Source organism: Dermochelys coriacea, chromosome 6 (assembly GCF_009764565.3).
Source record: "Dermochelys coriacea isolate rDerCor1 chromosome 6, rDerCor1.pri.v4, whole genome shotgun sequence".
NCBI lineage: Eukaryota > Metazoa > Chordata > Testudines > Dermochelyidae > Dermochelys > Dermochelys coriacea.
Window position 1 is genome coordinate 59,127,441 of NC_050073.1, and position 21,737 is coordinate 59,149,177.

The following is a 21,737-nucleotide window of genomic DNA, read 5'->3' on the forward strand; positions in this document are numbered from 1 at the left end:
ACCCTGTCTTGCTGATCCAGACATGCCCATCTGCTCCAACACAGACCCAGGGTCTGAACCATGTGCCCTAAAGCTCCAGACTTAACTGAAAGCAACTTAAGAAGTGTTCCTGACTTTAGCACTCAGATGCCCAACTCCCAATGGGGTCCAAACCCCAAATAAATCCGTTTTACCCTTATACAGGGTAAACTCATGAATTGTTGGCCCTCTATAACACTGATAGAGAGATATGCACAGCTGTTTCCTTCCCCCCCGCAAGTATTAATACATACTCTGGGTTAATTAATAAATAAAAAGTGATTTTATTAAATATAGAAAGTAGGATTTAAATGATTCCAAATAATAACAGACAGAACAAAGTGAATTACCAAGAAAAATAAAATAGAACACACAAGTCTATGTCTAAGAAAACTGAATACAGATAAAAACCTCACCCTTAGAGGAATTCCAGTAAGCTTCCTTTTACAGACTAGTCTCCTTCTAGTCTGGGTCCAGCAATCACTCATACCCCCTGTAGTTACTGTCCTTTGTTCCAGTTTCTTTCAGGTATCCTTGGGGGTGGAGAGGCTCTCTCTTTAGCCAACTGAAGAAAAAATGGAGGGGTCTCTCAGGGGTTTAAATAAACTTTCTCTTGTGGGTGGATACTCCTCCCTCCCCCTGTGTAGAAGTCCAGCTACAAGATGGAGTTTTGGAGTCACATGGTCAAGTCACATGTCCATGCATGTCTCAGAACTTACAGGTAGCAGCCATGGTTTACATGCTACCTTGAATGTCCTCATGTAGACTTCTTATGTGGATTGGGGCTTTCCAAGATCCATTGTGTGTTAAGTGCTTCTTGATTGGGCACTTAACTTGCAAATTCCTTTCTAAAGAAGCTGACCAAATGCTTTACTAAGGCTACTTAAAAATCAGGCAAGTTCACAGCCAATATTCATAACTTTGAATACAAAAATGATGCATGCATACAAATAGGATTAATAGATTCAGTAGATCATAACATTTACAGAGATATGTCACATGGCATATGTAGCATAAAAAATATTCCAGTTATGTAATATATACATTCATAAGCATATTTCCATAAAGCCTTATGGGGGGCACCGTCACAGATACATTCATACAAATGGGATGAACACACTCAGTAGATTATAAGCTTTGTAATGATACCTAACAAGAAATCTTTTGCATAAAGCATATTCCAGTTACATTATATTTATACTCAGAAGCATATTTCCATAAACATATGGAGTGCAACGTCACATTCTGGAATAGGCTTTGAGAAAGGTTGTGGAATCCCCATCGTTGGAGGTTTTTAAGAACAGGTTGGACAAACACCTATCACAGATGATCTCTGTTCACTTGGTCCTGCTTTAGTGCAGGGGGCTGGACTGGATGACCTCTGGAGGTACCTTCAAGCCCTACATGTCTGTGTTTCTATGATGCCTTCTGCTTAGTGTAGGGGGTAGAGAGAGCTGCAGCTCAGGTTTCAGCATCCTGTGATAGCACTCTGTCTTCCAAGCATTGGTCAAGGCCTCCAGCAAAAAGAAAGATCACTCAGGGCCACATAATCATAGAATCATAGAAGTGTAGGACTGGAAGGGACCTTGAGAGGTCTTCTAGACCAGTTCTCTGCACTCAAGGCAGGATTAAGTATTATCTAGGGCAGTAGTCACCAACCTTTTTAGGCCCAAGATCACTTTCTCACTCTAAGGGCAACCCAGGATCTACCCCACCCCTTCCCCAAAACCCCGCCCTGCTCACTCCATCCCCCCCTCCCCCCGTCGCTCGCTCGCCAGCAACCTCACTCACTTTCACTGGGCTGGGGCAGGAGGTTAACGTTCAGGAGGGGGTGCAGGCTCTGGGCTGTGGCCAAGGGGTTTGCAGTGTGGGAAGGGGCTCTGGGATGAACTTGGGGCAGGGGGTTGGGGTGCAGGAGGGGATGAGTGATGCAAGCTCTAGGAGGAGTTTGGGTGCAGGAGGGGGTGCAGGTTTGGGCTCTGGGAGGGAGTTTGAGTGCAGGAGAGGGCTCCTGGCTGGGGCAGAGTGTTGGGGTGCAGAAGGGGGTAAAGGGTGCTGGCTCTGGGAGGGGGGATCAGGGCTGGGGCAGAGTGTTAGGGTGCAGGAGGGGGTACAGGGTGCTGGCTCTGGGGGGTCCAGGCTGGAGGTTGGGGTGCAGGAGGGGTTTGGGTTGCTGGCTCTGGGAGGGGGTTTAGGAGGAGGTTTGGGGTGCAGAAGTGGGTATAGTTGCTGGCTCCAGGAAGGGGGCTTAGGGATGAGGGTTGGGGTGCAGCCTCCTGCTGGGTAACACTTACCTCTGGTAGCTCGCGGTGGGTGCAGCAAGGCTAAGGCAGGCTCCATGCCTACCCCAGCCTCACACTGCTCCTGGAAGCGGCCAGTGCACCCTTGTGGCCCCTGGGGGGGCCAGGTGGCTCCGCACGCTGCCCCTCTCTGCAAGCATGGCCCCCGCAGATCTACTGGCCAATGGGAACTGTGGGGGTGGTGCTTGCAGGCAGGAGTAGCACGTGGAGGGAGACCCCTGCTCTCCTGGGGCCGTGGGGCTGCGCTGGCTGCTTCCAGGAGCAGTCGGGGGCCGGGGTAGACAAAGAGTGTGCCTTAGCTTCAGCCACACTATGCTGCTAGAGATTGCGATCAACTGGGAAATCCTCTAGTATAGACCAGTCGATCACGATCGATGGGTTGGTGACCAGTGATCTAGACCGTCCCTGACAGGTGTTTGTTCTAACCTGCTCTTAAAAATCTCCAGTGATGGAGATTCCACAACCTCCCTAGGCAGTTTATTCCAGTGCTTAGCCACCCTGACAGTCCGGAAGTTTTTACTAATGTCCAACCTAAACTGCCCTTGCTGCAATTTAATCCCATTGCTTCTTGACCTATCCTGAGAGGTTAAAGAAAACAATTTTTCTCCCTGCTCCTGGTAACAACCTTTTATTTATGTGAAAACTGCTATCATGTCCCTCCTCAGTCTTTTTTCCTCAAGACTAAACAAACCCAATTTTTTCAATCTTCCCTCAGAGGTCATATTTTCTAGGCCTTTAATCATTTTTGTTGCTCTTCTCTGGACTTTCTCCAATTTGTCCACATCTTTCCTGAAATGTGGTGCCCAGAACTGGACACAATATTCCAGTTGAGGCCTAACCAGTGCAGAGTAGAGCAGAAGAATTACTTCTCTTGTCTTGCTTTTAACACTCATGCTAATACATCCCAGAAGGATGTTTGCTTTTTTTGCAACAGTGTTACACTGTTGACTCATATTTAGCTTGTGATGCACTATGACCCACAGGTCCCTTTCCGCAGTACTCCTTCCTAGGCAGTCATTTCCCATTTTGTATATGTGCAACTGATCTTTACATTCAGTGTAAAAGTCAAGGAGACAAAAATGCCTGGAGTAATCTATACATCACCAGGTGTCAGGAATGAGGTTGTGCAACAGAGCCAGTCTGGAAACAGGGCCCTGCAGCAGACCCAGTTTCCAGTGAACCTAACAAGCACTGCTGGTCTGTAGTAGGCTGCCTGATTGGTAGGAAGAGTCAGCAGATCTGCTTTTAAGCCCAAGAACAGCAGTAGTTCAGTGGATGCTCAAAGCATTTGCCCGTTGCTCCACTGGCTGCTGTGCTTGCTTGTTCCCAGTTGTGCTTCTGCCTTGTTCCAGCCCTGCTCCTGCTTTACCTCACCTCAAGTAACCTGATCGTAACCCTTGAGTTCAATCCTGACTTTTCCTGACTTTTGACTTTGGCTCTGACCTTTGGCTCTGGTGCCCTGGCATATGATTTCAGTTCTGACCCTGAATGCCAGTTCCTAACTACTGATTGGTATTCTAACCACTAGGAATGACTCCTGCTCTAACCTTTGGGCATGATGACTCACATCCTTGTCTCTCACACCAGGGAACAGGAAAGGGCATGAACACTCTATGTATGTGATTGCTTTACAGCTGTGTAATGTGCATTTGGCTCCATTTTAGAAAAAATTGGGGGGAAACTTCAGTGGTCTGGGTCCTCCACTGCATCAGAGCTAGGGAGACGGGCGAGGCAAAAGCTGCTTTACACCACCTTTGTCTTCTCCTGAATCCCAGAGGCTAAACTAGCCTTGGGACTGCTCTAAATTGTGCTGCCTTGTAACATCCCTCAAGGGGCCTTTAGATCAGAAGGATCAGCAGCGTGCTGTAAGCTCTGGTGGCCATGCCCCCAGCAAACCCCCTGGACCATGAGGAGTAGCACGGAGCTGGCAATTCCAAAAGAAAATCCCCCTTAGCTGCCTGTTTATGGCAGTTTTATGGCCCCTTTGCACTGTCAGGGCGATGGAAAGAAGCAATAGCACAGGCCAGGAAATGGCCCAGTGTTTATCCCCTTTTTACGAAGAGGGGGACAAGATAATTTTTAGATGCTTTTACCAAAAGGAGACTTAAAAAAAATCCCATAAACAATATTAAACAAAAGATGACAGGACAATATTGTGTGAATTCTAGAGCTTGCAAACATGCTTTTAACATTATGTTCCCCCAAACGATGTCTAAACCTCGCACTGCTTCCATTTGACAGAATGTTGCGCTTGAACCTGTTTATTTCAGTTAAGCTGACAAAAAAACAGACTCATAAATGCCGATCTAACTCCTTTGAAGTCAGTTCCAGTACATGCAGAGAGGCTAATAATAAGAGATCTGGTTTAGGGACTTAAGCCACATTTTTAATGTCCAGTGTCTCCTTTCACAAGAGTGCCTTTGAGGCCTGCCAGTGCCACTTGGGGGTGGGGGATGGGGGGAAGTTAAGAAAGAAATTTTCAAGAGTGGCCTCTGTTTTAGAGTGCAATGATTTTTGGTTACCCGACTTAAGAGATCTTAGATCTTGTCACTGTATTACTCCAATTTTATGCTGCTATGACTCCACTGATTTCAGTGGAGTTACATGAGTATAAAACTGGAGTAACAGTGTTGAATCAGACCTCTTGAGCCTGATTTTCAGAGGGATGAGCACTTGCAGATTTTGTTATTTATTATTTGTGTTGTGGTAGCATGTAGGAGCCCACTGTTGGACCAGGACCCCATTGTGGTAGGCACTGTACAAACTCAAAATGAAAAGATGGTCCCTGCCCTAATGATTTCAAGTAGTTTATGGGTATTCCACACTTCAAGTAGTCTCAAGTTAGGCATGCGAAAATTAGGGCAAATAAAATCAGTGGCCACTTTTCATAGGATAAATTTTTTTAGACCATGTTAATCAGCATCTAGCCATGTACTATCAGACACTGGAAGCAGATTTCTGCCCTCTGATTGGCATGTCAACCATTCTCACAAGCAACATCATGTGGTGGAGGGCTATCACAGCATCCATGTCTCCTAAAGTCCAGGAGTGGGATCATGCTTCTTTGAAGGAACTAAGAAAGGCAAGGCATATTTTTTAATGACTGCCTTGGCAAAAGGCAAGGGCAGCTGGGAAAAAAGAGAAACAACATATTCTGATGTGACAAGTACTCATGACCAGGCTGTGAATACCAAGGCCTCATGAAAGAGCCCTGTAACATGTTTGACTAGTTTTGTTTAAAGATCTTCTAGTTAGAAAAGATCCTCATCAGGGCAGTAGTGACCAGTGGCCTCTGTAAAGCAAAGGCAAGGCCATTAGGCCTTCATTGCTGTGTTCTTTTCTGTGTTTGCAGTAGTTTTGCACTGTAGTGTTTGTAGGCATTCATTCCATTTTCAGCAGTGGCCCTAGTCTAACCGCGTGCCAGCAATAGGACCTTTAAATCCCAGTGAGGAAAGAAAAACCTGCTTGTTTTGTTGGAACTAGCAAGCAAAGGACATGCTGAGCCAAAATAGAAATAGCAGCAGGGGCAGGGCAGGGCAAGGCCCTCCATTTCATTACCCGGGCTTGGCTATGGGTGATTAAATACATACAAGAGACTTTGAATAGGGCCATGAAGGGAGAAAGACATTGTGGAATACAGAAAAGTCATTCTTTGCCACCCTTAGCTGGCTGAATATGGGATGGGACTTAATTACAAAGATAAAAGGAATTTATTTTAATTTTGGAGAGGAGTGAGCTCTTTTCCATTTAGCATTTTTTATCTGTGGGCCAGGGGGAAGCCTCCAATTAAATGAGCTAAAAGGAATCCAGATAGCCCCGAGGTGCATGTTGGCCTTGCCTGTAATTTTTGCTGGAATAATTGTATCAAGGCACAATAAAAAGGACAAAGTTATACAGAGCCCTGTTAGATTTTGGGGGGCAGTTCAGATTTGAAATTGACCTTCTGGGCCTGTTTCACACCAGGCATTTGAGGGGAAAGGGCATGTAAAGAATGGGGCTTTGATGCAGAACAGGGTATTGTTTGTACTGGGTCTCTGGCCATCTAGCACGACTTTGCTATGGGGCTTTGCTGTCTCATTTAGCTTTTAAATTGCTGTACGATAATTTTTATATTATGTTTATTGTAGTGTAGGCAGCCAGGGCTATTGAATGGGTACTTTTTATAATACCTATAGCCCCTGATCCTGGCCTGGGATATTTGCTCCCAGCCAGTTAGAAATTGGAATAAATTTAAATTTGGCCTGAACACCAAAGTTAACTTAACCTTTGCAAACCTTTCATGAGGTCTTTAGTGATCCCAAGTGTCTGGATCTCAATGTTATGTCTCTGCTAAAAGATGGTACCTCCAGCAGCGCATCCCTCCATAGTGTCATGGTGGGGGATAGATCAGAATCAGCTCAGGGCTGTTCTGTCTATGCTTAACTTTTGCACTGATTTAACTAAATTGGTAGAATAAACAATCTTACCCCTCTGATACTTGGTACCATGCAAAGAATAAACAATGTAGTTTAACTAGAGCAATCCCCCTGTGTGGACACCACTATTCTAATATAAAGGTGTTTCTGACAGTATCGCCTCACTGCTGTGTGTGTCAGAAAAACTGACATTTTCTGATGAAATTTAGTTTTGTTAGAAAATTTCCAGCCGACTCTACTCAACTACCAGTAGTTCGGTACATTCCTCTTCCCCCAATTAGTCCACCACCAAGTATTGCCTAACTATGGGCTTGGAGGTTGTGTGTATTTGAAAACTTTCTAACTACTAGCATTAACATACATTTTAAGTTTCTGAGTTTTGGTTGACCCCAGTGTTTCTCAGTATATGGTTGCGGAATCAACACTGCTGTTTCAGTTTACCAGATGCTACAGATTTTAACTGCAAATTGATTGTGATACTCTATCCTAATTCTTTCATTCACCTTCTTCCTTCCTACACCTCTTCTTCTCTTTTTCCCACTGTTTTCCCTTTCTCCTCATCTCCCTCACCCGTCCACTTCCACATTTTCCCAATTCACCTTGCATTTTCCCCTTGCCTTCTCTCTATCTCTTCCTTTCTCCCACTTTACTTTCTCCCCTACTTCTGTTGATCCCCCATGCTATCAACGTTCTCTTCTCTCTCCCTCATCACCTTTTCCCTTCTTCCAGCCAAGCAGCTGCTCTCTCCATTCTGATTCCCATCCTCCTCTTCCCAGCCTAACTTATCACCTCCTCCGATTATTTCTTGAGGACAGGGGAGTGCATCAAGACTGTGGAGCATTAGTAACTGTCATATAAACATATCCAAAAAACTCCATCCCTGTTTCCTTCCCTCCCTTCTAACTTCTTCAATAAATAAATACTAGCAACTGCAGGTCCAAATCATGCATTGATTGATTTCACAGATTTTATTCCTTTACTTCCTTTTCACTGTGAAAATTTTTCTTTAGAAATCTAGGATTGAGAGAAAGAGGGAGATGCATGATTCTGTTCTTTTGTCCCCACATGGATCCAAGAAGATTTCACTGTGACCTTTTCCTTTATACATGGTACACTAACAGGGGGCCCTGCCTTGGAAAACTTTGTTTTTTCTTCCCTTGAGGCTTTCTTATAGACCTTTTCTTAAGTGAATGGAGAGGAGTGAGTTTCTTGTATCACAGCATTCTTTTCTTTTCCTCCTCCCTTCAGTGCAGTCACATCCCTAATTAATTGAATTCCCTACTAGCCCTTTTGTGAGTCATTTCAATTGCCCATTAGCAGAAGAGCCTGGGATTTGTGCTATGTTTTCAGTCATCTTACTGGAATTTTTCCTCTCCTTCCTCTCCCCCCTCTCTTTTTTTGTTATTGCTTTGGTCTGTGAAAGGCATTAGATGAGCTTTAGTACAGAGTGCCTATATTGTTCACAGACCCAGCTGCATACTTTTACACACTGCCTTGTGCGTCACAGCTATTCATCTTGTTTTGTACTTGGCTTGGCTGCAGATGCTGTAAATATGGTAATTTTAGATTCCCTGATTGGAAAGAGTTGCAGGGTGGGTCCGGTGGTAAGAACAATGTTTGATTTACTCTAGTTTGTACTAGTTTCACAGACTTCTGGGGGTTTAAGGTTACAGCTGAAGTTAGACATGTTTTTTAATGCAATCTCTTTTTTTAGGGCTGTGAGACTGATGCAAGTGATGTCAGCTCTCTGTATGTATGTGCACAATTGCTGTTCTCTGAATATTCACAGTAGACTGTAGAGAAACTAAACTCAAGCAGAGATGCTGCCTTAATCCCAGGTACTGGAAGGATGAAATGGCAGTATTGTAGAATTTAAATGCACTTGCATAGGATGCTTTTCTAAATGCAGTTCTCAGCAAAACACATGGATGGAAAAACTCTTGGGTATGGAGCGGCCACGGACAAACTGGACAGTTTAAACTCAGGACAATCCCTGAATAAAGCACAATGAGTAATGCATTTCTAGTGTTTTTTTTGGACTCTTTAGATAGGATTGTAAAGGCTGATGAACAGGGTTTCTTTAGGATATTACTACATCTTGGGCAGTGATAAAAGACATCTTTTGATGGATGCAGTGATGGCCTTGAAACATGCTGCCTGGAGAGCCTTACTTCTACTCTGAAGTCATATTTTTACAGCATGTAAAATAAGGGAAGCACTTATATCCAGGATATTCCCTGGTATTCCCAGGCAGTGTAGACATGGCTATGGCATCATTGGACACCAATCAGAAAGGTTTCCCTTATGTCCTAAGTTCCAAAACTGATTACGACACTCACATTACTCTGCCACCTTCAGTATTGCTTGGTCCTGTGAGGTTGGAGTAAGCTACAGTTTATGACATGAGTGATTTGGCATGTGGTGATATTTGCTATGAGACCTAAAGAGATGATTTTTTTCTCATAGATTTCAAAGTGATCTTGTCAATCTCTGAACTGACAAGAAAGACTTTTATTGAGGGTCCCTTGGCATTTGTGCTTTCATATGCAGAATTTTTTCCTTCTTGGTCTCTACCCCTTTAAGGAAAGGAGGAAAGTAATGGTAGGAAAACCGTGATGGAAAAAAATAAAGGCTTGCATGAACTGTAGACATGGGCATGTCAAGAGCATTCTATGAGATCTATTTGGGAATTATTTTGTTATTCCTTGAAATTTTGAATCCCTTCCAGTAACTTTATTCAGGGGTAAATTTCAGGTCAGACTGTGATAAGACCAGCTTTTCCACACAGATCAGAGACATGGGTGACCAAAGAGAGGCATTTGAGAATATTTTAAGTCACTGAAATGAGATGTTTGAGTACAGTGATGGGATTACATTGTTGGACTATATGAGGAATGATGTCATCAGGAGCGTGAGATCAAGGTCTGTAGTATCAGAGAGAAACTGAAGAGAGGAGCCTTGAGGTGGTATAGGCAAGTACAGCCGATGAAGGAAATTCCATTAGGGAAGCACTTGAGATAAGAGTATGTGGGCCAAGAACAAGAGGACGGCTTAGAAAATGGCAGACAAACTGCATCTGGGAAGATGGAGTAGATATGCAGCTAGTATTGGACCAGTAAGCCTGAAAAAGAGTGATCTGGCTGGGAAAAGGGAAAGAATAAATTTCAGGGGGCTTATTAGGCTATTCTAGTGCTTTGTGTATCACAGGGCTGCATTGCTCAAGCCTAAATACATTAATTTTAAGAGAGAAACTGGCTGATGAAAGGTGTCATATATGAGCCCTGGCAAGTAGCCATTCCCTATATATTCACAGGACATGCAGCAGCAGTGCAAACTGGGCCCATATAATTTAATTGCAGCATCTCAGACATCGGCTCTTGGCAGCACATTATCTAGTTAGTTCTTGTCTTCTGGGTTTTCTTGCAGGCATGCCATGCCTGGTAGCACATTACAAGCTGCTTTAAAAAAAAAAATATCAGCCAGGCTTTGTGCTTTTTTTTGGATCATGCGTACAATCAAAGGGTACGTCTTCTCTGAAGAGTTAACCTGGGCTCTTACCCAGGTGTTACCCAATAACCCCCTCCTATCCACACACAAAACCATCTGATAGCCAGGTTTACTGGTGTTTTCAAACTGGGCTAGCTGACAAAGACTTGGGGTATGGGTTGGAGCCTGGGTGCTGATAACCCACCCTCTTTGTTTTGAGGACATAAGATAAATTACTCGAGTGCTGCTAGTGCTCCAATGCCTTCCCACAGTTCCTCCTGCGCCTCCAGAAAGATGGATAAGTTCTCCCACAGTTCTCTAGAAAGAATCATAGAGTGGTTAAGCTTACTGCAGCGCAAAGAACCATAGGGTATGCCCTAAAGTTCTAGGGTGTGTCTACACAAGTGCTGGAAGGTGCCAGCTCCAACTGTACTAGAGCACTAAAAATAGAAGTATAGCCATGGTGGTGGGACAGGCTGCTGCCCCAAGTACATGCCTAGGGTCTCGGATGGGATCATACTTGGGTGGCTAGCCTGTCCCATTACTTGTCCCACTGCAGCTATGCTTCTATTTTGCTAGCTTGATCAGAGCTAGCATGGGTATGTCTACTTGCACTGGAAATTGCACCTTCTGGCTCTAGTGTAGACACAACCCAAGTGGCAAACACAGGGATGGATTGTACTAGAAGTGGCTACAGCACCAGTGAACACAGAGTAACTCAAGTATGATTTTCAGTATGTCTGTTCACACAGGCTAGGTTAACCCAGGTGCCAGTCACCCAGGCTAACTGCAATACGGACATACTCACAGATATTATAGATGGAAAACCCTGTTAGATAGGCTAAGTCATACCCTCCAGAACTCAGAATGGTTCTTTGAAGTATGTTTTCCAGGGCTTTGTCCATTCTATTGATTGACACCAATAAGAAGTTTTTATTGATATTAACCTACAGTTTTCCCTTAGCCCAGTTTTATCCTCTTATCCTGATTACATTCATCCCATGAAGTTAACTTCATTTACCTTTTGGGGTTTAAATGTTTCAGATACTGATACTTGTAAATGGATATACTCCAGCCCCTTCCCCCTTAGTTATTGTTTAGATAAGCTACCTATATTTTGCTCTTTTAATTTTAATAAAATTCCATTTGGTGCCTAGAGTCTATGTTGCCCCATGTCGCTACAAGTCCTACATCCATCCTGTAATTTTAATTGGATACTGTGTTTTTCTCAAAAAGCGGCTATGTTTCACTCCAGAGGTGGCTGCATTTTACTAGTGAGGAAAATACTTCCCACCTAAGTGATCTAGTTTGTTCAATCTGTTAGTAAAGTTTAGACAGCATTTTGGGAACTATATGGATATGAAAGGTTCTATAGAAATGTAAGATGCTTGTATTCCTAACTCTGCTTAGAGATTTGCATACCAAATTTTTTTAAAACATGTGCTCTGATCTGTAGAGCTGTTTTAAGACTTTGTGGGTTCTACATTATAAAACTTTTTAGAGCTTAATTGATTCCCAAACATGGAACATTTTGATTTCTACATTCTATTCTGGAGTAGGAATGAGAGGGGAGTCATTTTTGATTGGACACAATTGTGTCTTTCAAAAGCTAAGAACTAGTAAAGATTTTTTGAAAAACCAAACCATGCAGCATTTTTCCATCTCTAGTATAGTACCACTGTTAGATACCAAAACTTCTAGGTCTATGCACTGGAATGTGTTACCTAGGAAGGTGGTGGAATCTCCTTCCTTAGAGGTTTTCAAGGTCAGGCTTGACAAAGCCCTGATTGGGATGATTTAGTTGGGGATTGGTCCTGCTTTGAGCAGGGGGTTGGACTAGATGATCTCCCAAGATCCCTTCCAACCCTGATATTCTATGATTCTATGATACTCAGTGGGAGTTTAGGGCACTTAAGTGTCTGTCAGGAACTACTCCATACCTTTATAGAATCGGGCCCATTATCTGGTTAATCCTGAAGTAAACTATTGTTATTCCCATTTTACAGAGGGGGATTAAGGCTGAGAGGTGAAGTGTCTTGCTCCAGTCACAAAGTGAGTCTGTATCAGAGCCAGGATTAGATCCAGAATTTCCCAATCCTGCATCTAATCCTCCAAAAAATCACGTCTAATCTAATCCTTCTTTCTGTAGGACTACACTTACTATAGATGGAGAGATGAGACTGTCTTTATGATATATAGATAATCATGATGTAGTGTCTATTGTATTGGAAGAAGATGGGGAAAGATTCCTTTTGTTGCCCCTTATATATTTATAATGCATCTTCATTTTGTCTGTCAGAGGCATCTGTAGGTTCTTTGCCATGGATTGGGGCTGAGCAATGTATAATCAATTGATAACTCTCTCTCTCTCTGTATGTCCCCCATTGGCTGGCTTGATGGCAAAGCCACAGCTCAAACCCATCTGTTTTCTCTCTGATCAGGGAAGGATTTGCATTTGATTTTACAAAGAGAGGGTGCTTACTGTACCAAGGAGGATTTCCTCCCTGCCCAGTACTTGGAGTGGGTTGGTGTGCTCTTCTACATCTTTGATCTCTTACACTGGAAAAGGGTTGGGTGTTCTGCTCTGGATTCTCAGAGTGGGCTGTCATGCTTGCCCTCCATGAACCCCTAGATCTGGCAAAGGATTACCCCATCCACAAGCCCTCCAGCAGCTGGAGAGGTTAAGCTAAAAGCAACATCCATAATAGCTAAACTCCCAATTTGAAATGTCTCCATTGTATCTGATGTGTGTGTGCTCAATTCAAAAACAACATATCCAGGCGAGTTCAGCCCTTACAAGTAGTACCCCTGGGCTTTTTTTATGCCAAAGCAGAGATATTTACCCAAGGAAAACAGGGAAGTGACGGGATAACAGAGTACACATGTTATGAAAATATGCATGCAGGGACTGAAGAAAAAATAACATTCTGCCATAAGTAGCTGCCTTGTTCCCTCACTTTTTTTTTCCTCGAGATTAGAACCAGCCATTTCTTGTGCTCTTTCGAGCACCTTCTGTGGTTTCCTGACAGCTGGCTGGAAAGGATTGAAATTTGGCTTGAAAAATGGGCCATGGGTCATGTAATTTTCAGGAGGGGAGAAACTGAAATTCTCAGATTGGTCAAAATTCACAGTTTCTCTTTCTTTTTTTATTGGGAGCCAGAACACTAAGGCAAAACCTTATTCCTAGTCTCAAATGATGGATTAATAAAAAATAGCTACAGAATCAAGGCTCCTCCCACATCCTCTCCCAACCAGAAATCAATTTATAATGGTAGACAAATGTCTGCTATTCAGTGTTGAGTATCCACCCATTCTGTTACTCTCAGGAGCCAGATTTTGAGAAGAAAAATGTTCAGTCTACTACAAGAATGTGTTGGGGGTTTTTAATGATGTGCCAACACTTATTTTCCAAAACCTGTTTCATTAACAAATGGACAACTCCGAGCCACAGTCTCCAGTTTTTTGTATGCTAGCTACTGATTGTGCAATGTCAGAATTAGCAACATCAGTATACCCAGACTTATGGTCAGGCAAACATTTTCTGTCTGGGGGTTTGAATTTTCTTTTAAGCCTCTCCATTCCTTCATGTTATGGAGAACATGTTGTTTCCAAACTTTTTAAAGTGAATATGTAGCTCATGAATGAAAGTGCTGGTGTAATTGACCTCCACTTTAGGAAGGGAAGCTCCTCCCTCAGAAACAGAATTGTCCTCCTCCCCCCTCCCCTCCCCGACAGATAGGAGGGGCCACAAAGGTACTGCTGTCAATTGAGTTTAACAAAGGGAAACAGGTGTAGGGTCAGAGATGCAAGGGGAGGATGTCAATAGGAGACAAAAAGAAAAGGAGGACTTGTGGCACCTTAGAGACTAACAAATTTATTTGAGCATAAGATTTTGTGAGCTACAGCTCACTTCATCTCTTTTTTTTTTCCACCAAATGCATCCGATGAAGTGAGCTGTAGCTCACGAAAGCTTATGCTCAAATAAATTTGTTAGTCTCTAAGGTGCCACAAGTACTCCTTTTCTTTTTGCAAATACAGACTAACACAGCTGCTACTCTGAAATAGGAGACAACAAGCAGAGAACCCCAGACAGCAGCCACTGCTCCATGAAGAAATGTAGAGAGCCCAGTGGAATTCCAGCTGTATGTGGGAATGGTCAAGGGTAAAGAAAAATGACAGTACTGGTTTAAGAGCCCTGGAAGTCCTATCTTAACCCCAGAGCAATTACAGCATAGGCAATGGTAGGGAAACTTTTTCACTCTGCCTTAGTAGTATAGTATGCCTCAACCCTGCCTGTGGAAGGACCAGTTATAACAGTGAAAGGGGGGGGTTCATCTCTATGGTCCAGTCAATCCTTGGCACCTCTGCTCAGACTACCAACAAGCAGTCCAATTAATGATAATTGTAGTGATGACTTTGTGATGTGAACTTTGGTTCACTAGGACCTCAACTGACACATTCCCACCCATTTTACACAGGCCTCTGAATAGCGAATCCTTTATGGATGAATCTGTTAAAAGGTGAATGCATCATACAACAGCTGGTTTTAAATGAGTACAGCATGGTATATTCACTAGAATAGATGACATGACTAAAGACCTGGAGCTCCTGAATTTTTATCTTAACTCTGCTACCAATTCATTGAGTGGCCTTGGACAAATCATTTAATCTCTCTGACTCACTTTGGAAATAATAATATCTCCTTCAGAGGGATTGGGGAGGTAAATTAGTAAATTTAAAAGTAGGTAATTTTTATTAATAGGCAAAAAGAAACCTACAAAATATGGGAAAACAGGCCAAATGAATGAATCTGTCCAGCCTATTTATGTCTATGCTCCAAATGACAAAATCTGACTCAAATACTTGATAAAAGATTAAATTTACTGGACCACATTTACCTCTTGCATAAGTGAGTTACATGACTTCTTTGGAGCTGTGCCCACTAGCACCAATGGTGAATTTAGCTCACTGTCTTCAGTGTGTAACTAAACCCAATTCTCTAAAACAGAAGAGTCAAACTCATTCTGCGGTGATGGCTGAATTACACTTTTAATTGTGGCCTGTGGGCCAGAGAAACAAAAATCAGTGGTAAGAGGTATATTTCACAATCTTCAATTGTAGAATGTGCCTTTTTAGTGGTAGTAACTCTTTCTTCCCCACACCCTTAGCAGAAAGTCAGCAGGAAAGTAGATTGGCTGGTGGAGGCCAGAGCAGGTCATTCCCATAAGCCTTGTGTTATCAGCCTCCATCTACTTTTTGGATATAGTCTAGGCACTCAAGTTTAATTAAGGAATATTTAATGAGGAAGGCAACACAATTTAATGGTTAGAGGAGAGCAGTGGGAGGTAGGATTTCTGAGTTCTAATCTCAGCTATGCTTTGGAGACATTGGCCAGCTGCTTCATCCCTCTGTAATTCACTTTCTCCTTCAGCAAAATGGGTATAATAATATTTATGAACTTCACAGGCTTAATTAATTAATGTTTGTAGAACTGTTAGAGTCTCTGAAAACATTTGCTTTTAGAACTGCAAAGTGTTCTTATTATATCATAACTTTCAAGAAAACTGCTATCTGCTTTTTGGTGGTGTTTATATGAGCTAGTCACAGTAGCAGTGGCAGTTCCATTCTTCAAACCCTTATTTTCCATACAGTATATTTCATTCTCTATTGTTTGAAATCCCCTTTAGAACACTTAACAATAAGGGTTTCTCTCCTAACTAGTTTGGTCCTTTTTCATTTGGCAAACAGTGATTTGATTTTTTTCTTCTTTCCTGTTTATCTAAAGTAGCTGAAGGAAAGGGACACATTGCGTCAAGGCTGACAGGGCAAGAATTAGACCTACTGTATGTACCAGTTATATTCTAGATCACAGGCACTTCCTTTCTCCTCCTCCACACCCGCAGCCAGCTCTGCTCCATTCTTTCCAGCAGGCAGGATATTGAAATGTACAAGACTCCTGCTCTTTGAAGTGCTGGGAGACCAAGGTTCTTGTAAATTTCCTTAAACTGCCAGTTCACAAGCATGAAGAGAACAGGTACAGTGGAGAGGGAGGAGGGAATGCTTCCGTGCACTGCTGCCAATAGATTTGCCTTTGGAATGGTTGCCTAGTACTACAAGAGTTTTGGTAGATGTTCAGTACTTTAAGATCTGCTATGCCAATTTAGACTCACCCTACGCTTCCTTGTGTAGGGGCAAATTCTTTTCAGGTTTATATCTCCTGCATACTTGTTGACTTCCATGGAGATGCACAGCATGTATATTAATACAAAATTTGGCCTTCTGGAGTCACAAAGGCCTTGTCTACATGGAAAATTTGCACCAGTTAACCTACTGTGTGGACACATTTATTTTGGTTTAGTTTTAACATGTCCCAGAATAAAAGTGTCCACACTGGGATTTGCACCAGTTAAAATATCACTTTTAGTTAAACTTTCACAAGCCTTACATTCAGTTAGACTCCCTTAGACTAACTTACACCCACTCTACTGATGCCTATAAAGGAGTCTAAATTGGTTTAATTTATATGCCATGGAGCTGTGTTACTGTATCCTCCACTGTGTCAACTATTTTGTATCTAATCATATGTCACCTGTAGATGTGGGCACTACACATCTAATTCCATTTCCCAGTCAATGCTAAACATTAGACAGAGCAGCTTTCAGCTCTAAACCCTATATGGTACCTCACTTATCACTTCTCTCTGCAGTAGTTTACTGCCATTAATTATGATTCTTTGGGTGCTCCCTACAAACCAGCTCTTAGCCATTTCTCTGTTGTTTTTTTTACCTTGTTCACCAAAGGCATGATCCAAAGTCCCATGAAGGCAATGCAAGTTTTTCCATTGACTTAAGTGGGCATTGGATCACAAGGACCACAACTGCCTGTGTTGTGATGAAGGAAAGACAAGAAAAAGGGAACAACCTTCTATACAAACCAGGAAACCCATTTTAGAAATAAGAAACAAATATGTAGGATTCCATGAGGCAAGCTCAGAGATGATATATAAGATGGTGTAGGTTAGACAACATCCCCATCTACAAACACTCACACTAACTTTCATTCTCCATTATGCTCTGTTAGACTCCCTTAGATGGACTTGTGTCTCCTTTACCTATGTGTAAGGGATTATAAATTAGTGTTGGGGATCCAACTTAAGCCACTTTACACATTTCCTCTGCATTTTGCCCTTTGTATTTTATACTTGATGCACAGATATAACTCCCCACTAGGAGTTGCATTGTACATCAGATACTCTTTTTAAAGGGATCTTAAATATGTAGGCTGCTTAACAGGGAAGAGATTTTAGTGGAATAGCAGAGGAGAGCAGAGATTGTGCACCCATTTTAGCTCTCTACTATCCAGACTGTTTCATGCCCAAGCTTGCTCTAAAACTTGTAGGTATCGCCAATCTCTCTCATTGTGTTAAAATTAAGGTGATAAAAAAGGACTGATCTTTTAAAGGAGCTAGGTCCTGTGACTTGGTCGCTTTTAGGAGGGAGGAGGACTCAGCTAGAGAAAAAAACAGACCTCCAATTGCGGCGCACTCTCTTTCCCATCTTAGTAAGTGGACCAAGGTGAACAATTGGTACTTCAAAGTGGGGTTGCTCATCTAGATCACTTCATTGTACAGGAACCAACTCATTCTGCTGAGTCTTGAGCTAGTGACTAAAAATAGCAGTGTGGAGTTAATGGTTTGAGTGGGAGCTTGGGCTCTGAAGCCCACCTGAGCCCCCTTGGCTTGTGCTCAGGTGGCTAACCCGAATCTCCTCTGGAGCCACAATACCCACACTTCTATTTTTAGCGCACTAGCTCCAGCCTCATTAGTGTGAGTCTGTCTGCTTGAGCTGGGAGGCTTGCTCCTAGCTGCAGTTTAGATATATCCACAAAGGATAGCTCATCTGTTTAAGAAATGTGATAGCAGTAGTAAACATACAGTTTTTAGCTGGGGGCATCTGTTTCCTTGGTGATGACTAGATTTGTGCCCCAGCCCAGATCTAAGTTTCTCTAAAGTTTGGGGAGGCTCAGATGTAGGGTTTGGTTTGGGCCCATTTCTAGTGATAATAGTAGTCAAGCTTGCTCCAAACTCCTGTTGTTTTAAGATTTTGTGTTATGATAATGGCAGCTTTTAAACTCTTCTCATCTTCCTACTTTTTCATTGGAAACTGGAAGTGTCTTGATTTGTGGGGGTAGGAACTCTTTTAAATGACAACTGTGAAATCTTAGGAGACTGTAAAATCTATCCCAAAGCTCAGACCCATTAGCATGTTAGATTTACCTTGGCATGACTGTTTAAAAGTTTACCAGAATGTACACAAATAGTTACTGGTTCTAAGAACTGTGCAGACCTCAGTTTTACATATGGCAATGTCTCTAAACCACAACTCACAAAAGAATGTCAGTGTGATGTTTGGCTAGTTAAAGGAGGGCAGCACTGCTGAAGCAAGCTTGTGGTTTGACATGCATGCAGTAAGAGTCCCAAATATTAGTTTATTTTTCTCAAACGTGTGATCATTTATTTTTTCCTCAGCTTGAAGCAGCAGCACCTGTGTAACCTTGTTTAACTGGCTTCAAGCACTTTCCTGCTGTCAGCTAATATTCTGCCAACTTGACAAACATTTTCTTCTCTAACTACAAAATACTCTGAAAGCTGTATTCTCGGTGATTTAATAAAAGGAAAACTGCAACGGTTAGTTGCAATATTGTGTGTGTGTGTGTGTGTGTGTGAGAGAGAGAGAGAGAGAGAGAGATGATTTTTTCAAAACTGTTTTAGAAACGCTTGTCTCATAACTGAATGTCACTTAGGTTTCTCTTAATGAGACCTGCCATTTAATGATAAAGTGGATACACTTAAAATGTTTCTCCTGGTCTGAAAGAAATTACCAGTTCAACTGGTATTCCCCATTTTCAGCATAGGGCATATCTCTCAGGCTAGCAGAACCTTTCAAAACAGAAGAAACTTTTAAAGGGCAATCACAGTACTTCACTCCAAAAAAAAGCAGGCAGGAGAGAACAGTGGCATGTCCACATTGGTTACTGAATGGCATTGTACTTCCCACTTGCCCTCTTTTGGCATCTAGCCCTGCCTCCCTGCACAGAGTTGCTTTGGCTTTCATGCTACTTCTTACCCACTGCAAGCTGAACTGATTTTATACTCCTCAGTTTATAATCTTGGGGAGGGATCAAGAACTGTAGCAGAGGAAATCAACCCAGGAAAAGCACAAGTTCCTGGCAAGATGAGGTGAGACAAGGCTGGATTTGCTCCTCCCAAGAGTCCCAAATGTTCTGCCCCCTCAGTGACCACAGAACCTTGTTTCAGTGGTGAAAAGTCAGTTCGCTCTTTAATCAGCAAAGGGGTCACTAATAACACGAGTGAAGGAAATTGTAAAAATGTTCATCTCAACACTGTCCCTTTAAACATTAGTCATCAATGTGCAGTATATAACTCCATATCAACAAGTAAACCCATGAGGATCAAGAAATACTTTAAAAAAATTAAACCACCAAGGCGGGGTTTGTATTTCCTTTCCTGTAGAACATATTTGGAGCTTCTCTGTCTCCAGTTGGTTGTGGGAGTAGAGCCAGCCCATAATGGTTGCAGAGCACAGTATGTGCACAGAGAAAAGGGCTTTCACCTGATTGATGACTCTGGAAAAGTTTGCAGCATGAGGAGTGCTGAAGCTGGTAGCGCTGAAGTTTGTTTGGAGGGTGAAGGTGGATGTTTTTTCCAAAACCTGGCAGTTATTCCCTGTGAGGCACAATAAATGGTGCGTGAAGGGTCTTGTTTCATCTCCTTGTGAGCGCTCCGCTCCATGAAACCTTTTGAAGTGGTTGCCAGAGGATATAGCTGAGATTGGTTGAGCTTCCTCAGGGTTCTCTCCCCTTGTTGTGCTGCCATCCTTTTGATTTGGCTCTAGAATGCTCTATTGGCAGGGCTGCCTGTCAGGACTTTGCTGTCATGGAGAGCCCGGAATAGGTGATGACGATAAACCCCCTACCTTGATATACGTGGTGATCTGAGGGTTTGAAGAATCTACTGTAGTGTAAAGTGTGCAATCTTATTTGAAATCCATGAAGCATCTTCCACAATTTCAGAATCCTCACCCCACCCCCACTCATGCCTATTTGCTCCTTCATTGGCACTACAGTGCCTCAATTTTAGCCCGGATTCCTCAGAGTCCAGGTCTCTCTCTGTTTCTACCTGACCTGATCTAAACTAATCCTGCCCTCATTTTCATCTGATAATGCAAATATCTTATTGTTCCAAGTGACTTAAGCTTTGCATAAGGATTTTGAGGTCCTTTGTAGCATCTTCCTCAAGAAATGCTGCCAGCCTTGAGCTTGGGGAAATTTCAGATGGCTCCAAGGGGAAGAGGAGACAACTGAAATTGCTGAATCCTTTCAAACATGGTGATTGTTATTCTGGAAGATTCCGCATGCAGCTGGGCAGGGAGGATGTAGGTGTCATAGGTTAGCTCAAGATTTACAGATTAGGGATGCAGAAAAAGCAACAGTGTGTTAGGCAGGATATCAGGGAATGTGGAGTGAGCCTCAGAATAGCACTTTAAAGCTTCATTGTTTTGGGAGGGAGGGGCATTTAAAAATATCCAGGAGATGGTAGGAGAGAGGAGATGAAGGGAAGGTGGCACAGACCTTGCGTATCTAACTCTGTTTCATCTGCAAAAGTGAGGCCAGAAATCTCATGAGAACAGGGTTTCCTGTAAGATTTCAGGTCCTTCTTGCCTCTGACCAGCTCAGAAATACTGTGAGTGTGGCCTGTTTTGCGGTATATTGGTGCTTCCATTTGGAATCTGAAAGTGCAGAGATGCTTGAAAATGAGGCAGGGGGGATTTATCTTAAATGTCAAAAGCAAAAAAAAAAATGGAAATTTTGGAGCTGGGTTTGATTTCTGGGCAGATACTCAGGACAAATCTTATTTTGTTTGACCACTTCCCCTACTAACGGGTGACATTTTCAGCAGTGATATGATGGGCAAAGCCCAGGGAGGTTCCACAACATTGCCTTGTTTTGCAGGTGGCTGTGAATAGAACACATCAGCTACAGTGCAAGGCTCACTCCAGTTCAAAAGGGGATACGGTGATCCTTTGTGCGCACATACAAACATGCCAGATTAAACCAGTTCTCTCCTGTTTGCTGGGGAGTCTCAGTTACAGTATCTGAAGCCAGAGTTTGGTTTAAGCTATTCTAACTCCTGATTGCTGTCTCGCTACCTCCCTCTCTCAGCACAGAGCCCGCAAAATACTCCCCCCTTCCAACATGCATGGCACAAAAAATAAAGTGGACTCAAGCTTCCCTTTGCAGTTGGTACTTATCAGTCAGAACACACACACACACACAGGTCATACGTGGGAACTCACCAAAGCGCTAGATCAGTGAGAGTTGGTCAGGGAGGGCAGCAGGAGGAACAGGGCTGGATTCTTTTTTATCATTATTATTATTATTATTTATTGTTGTCTGCTGTTTAAGAAGAGAAAAGGAAGAAAGATTACAGCAGCTTTGC

General features: G+C 42.8%; 1 protein-coding gene across 5 annotated transcripts in view; it reads left to right on the forward strand.

Moving 5' to 3' along the window:
- RAD51B (RAD51 paralog B) overlaps positions 1–21,737 on the forward strand; it is a 634,909-nt gene that overhangs the window by 510,768 nt on the left and 102,404 nt on the right. The gene's annotated exons all lie outside the window — the stretch shown is intronic.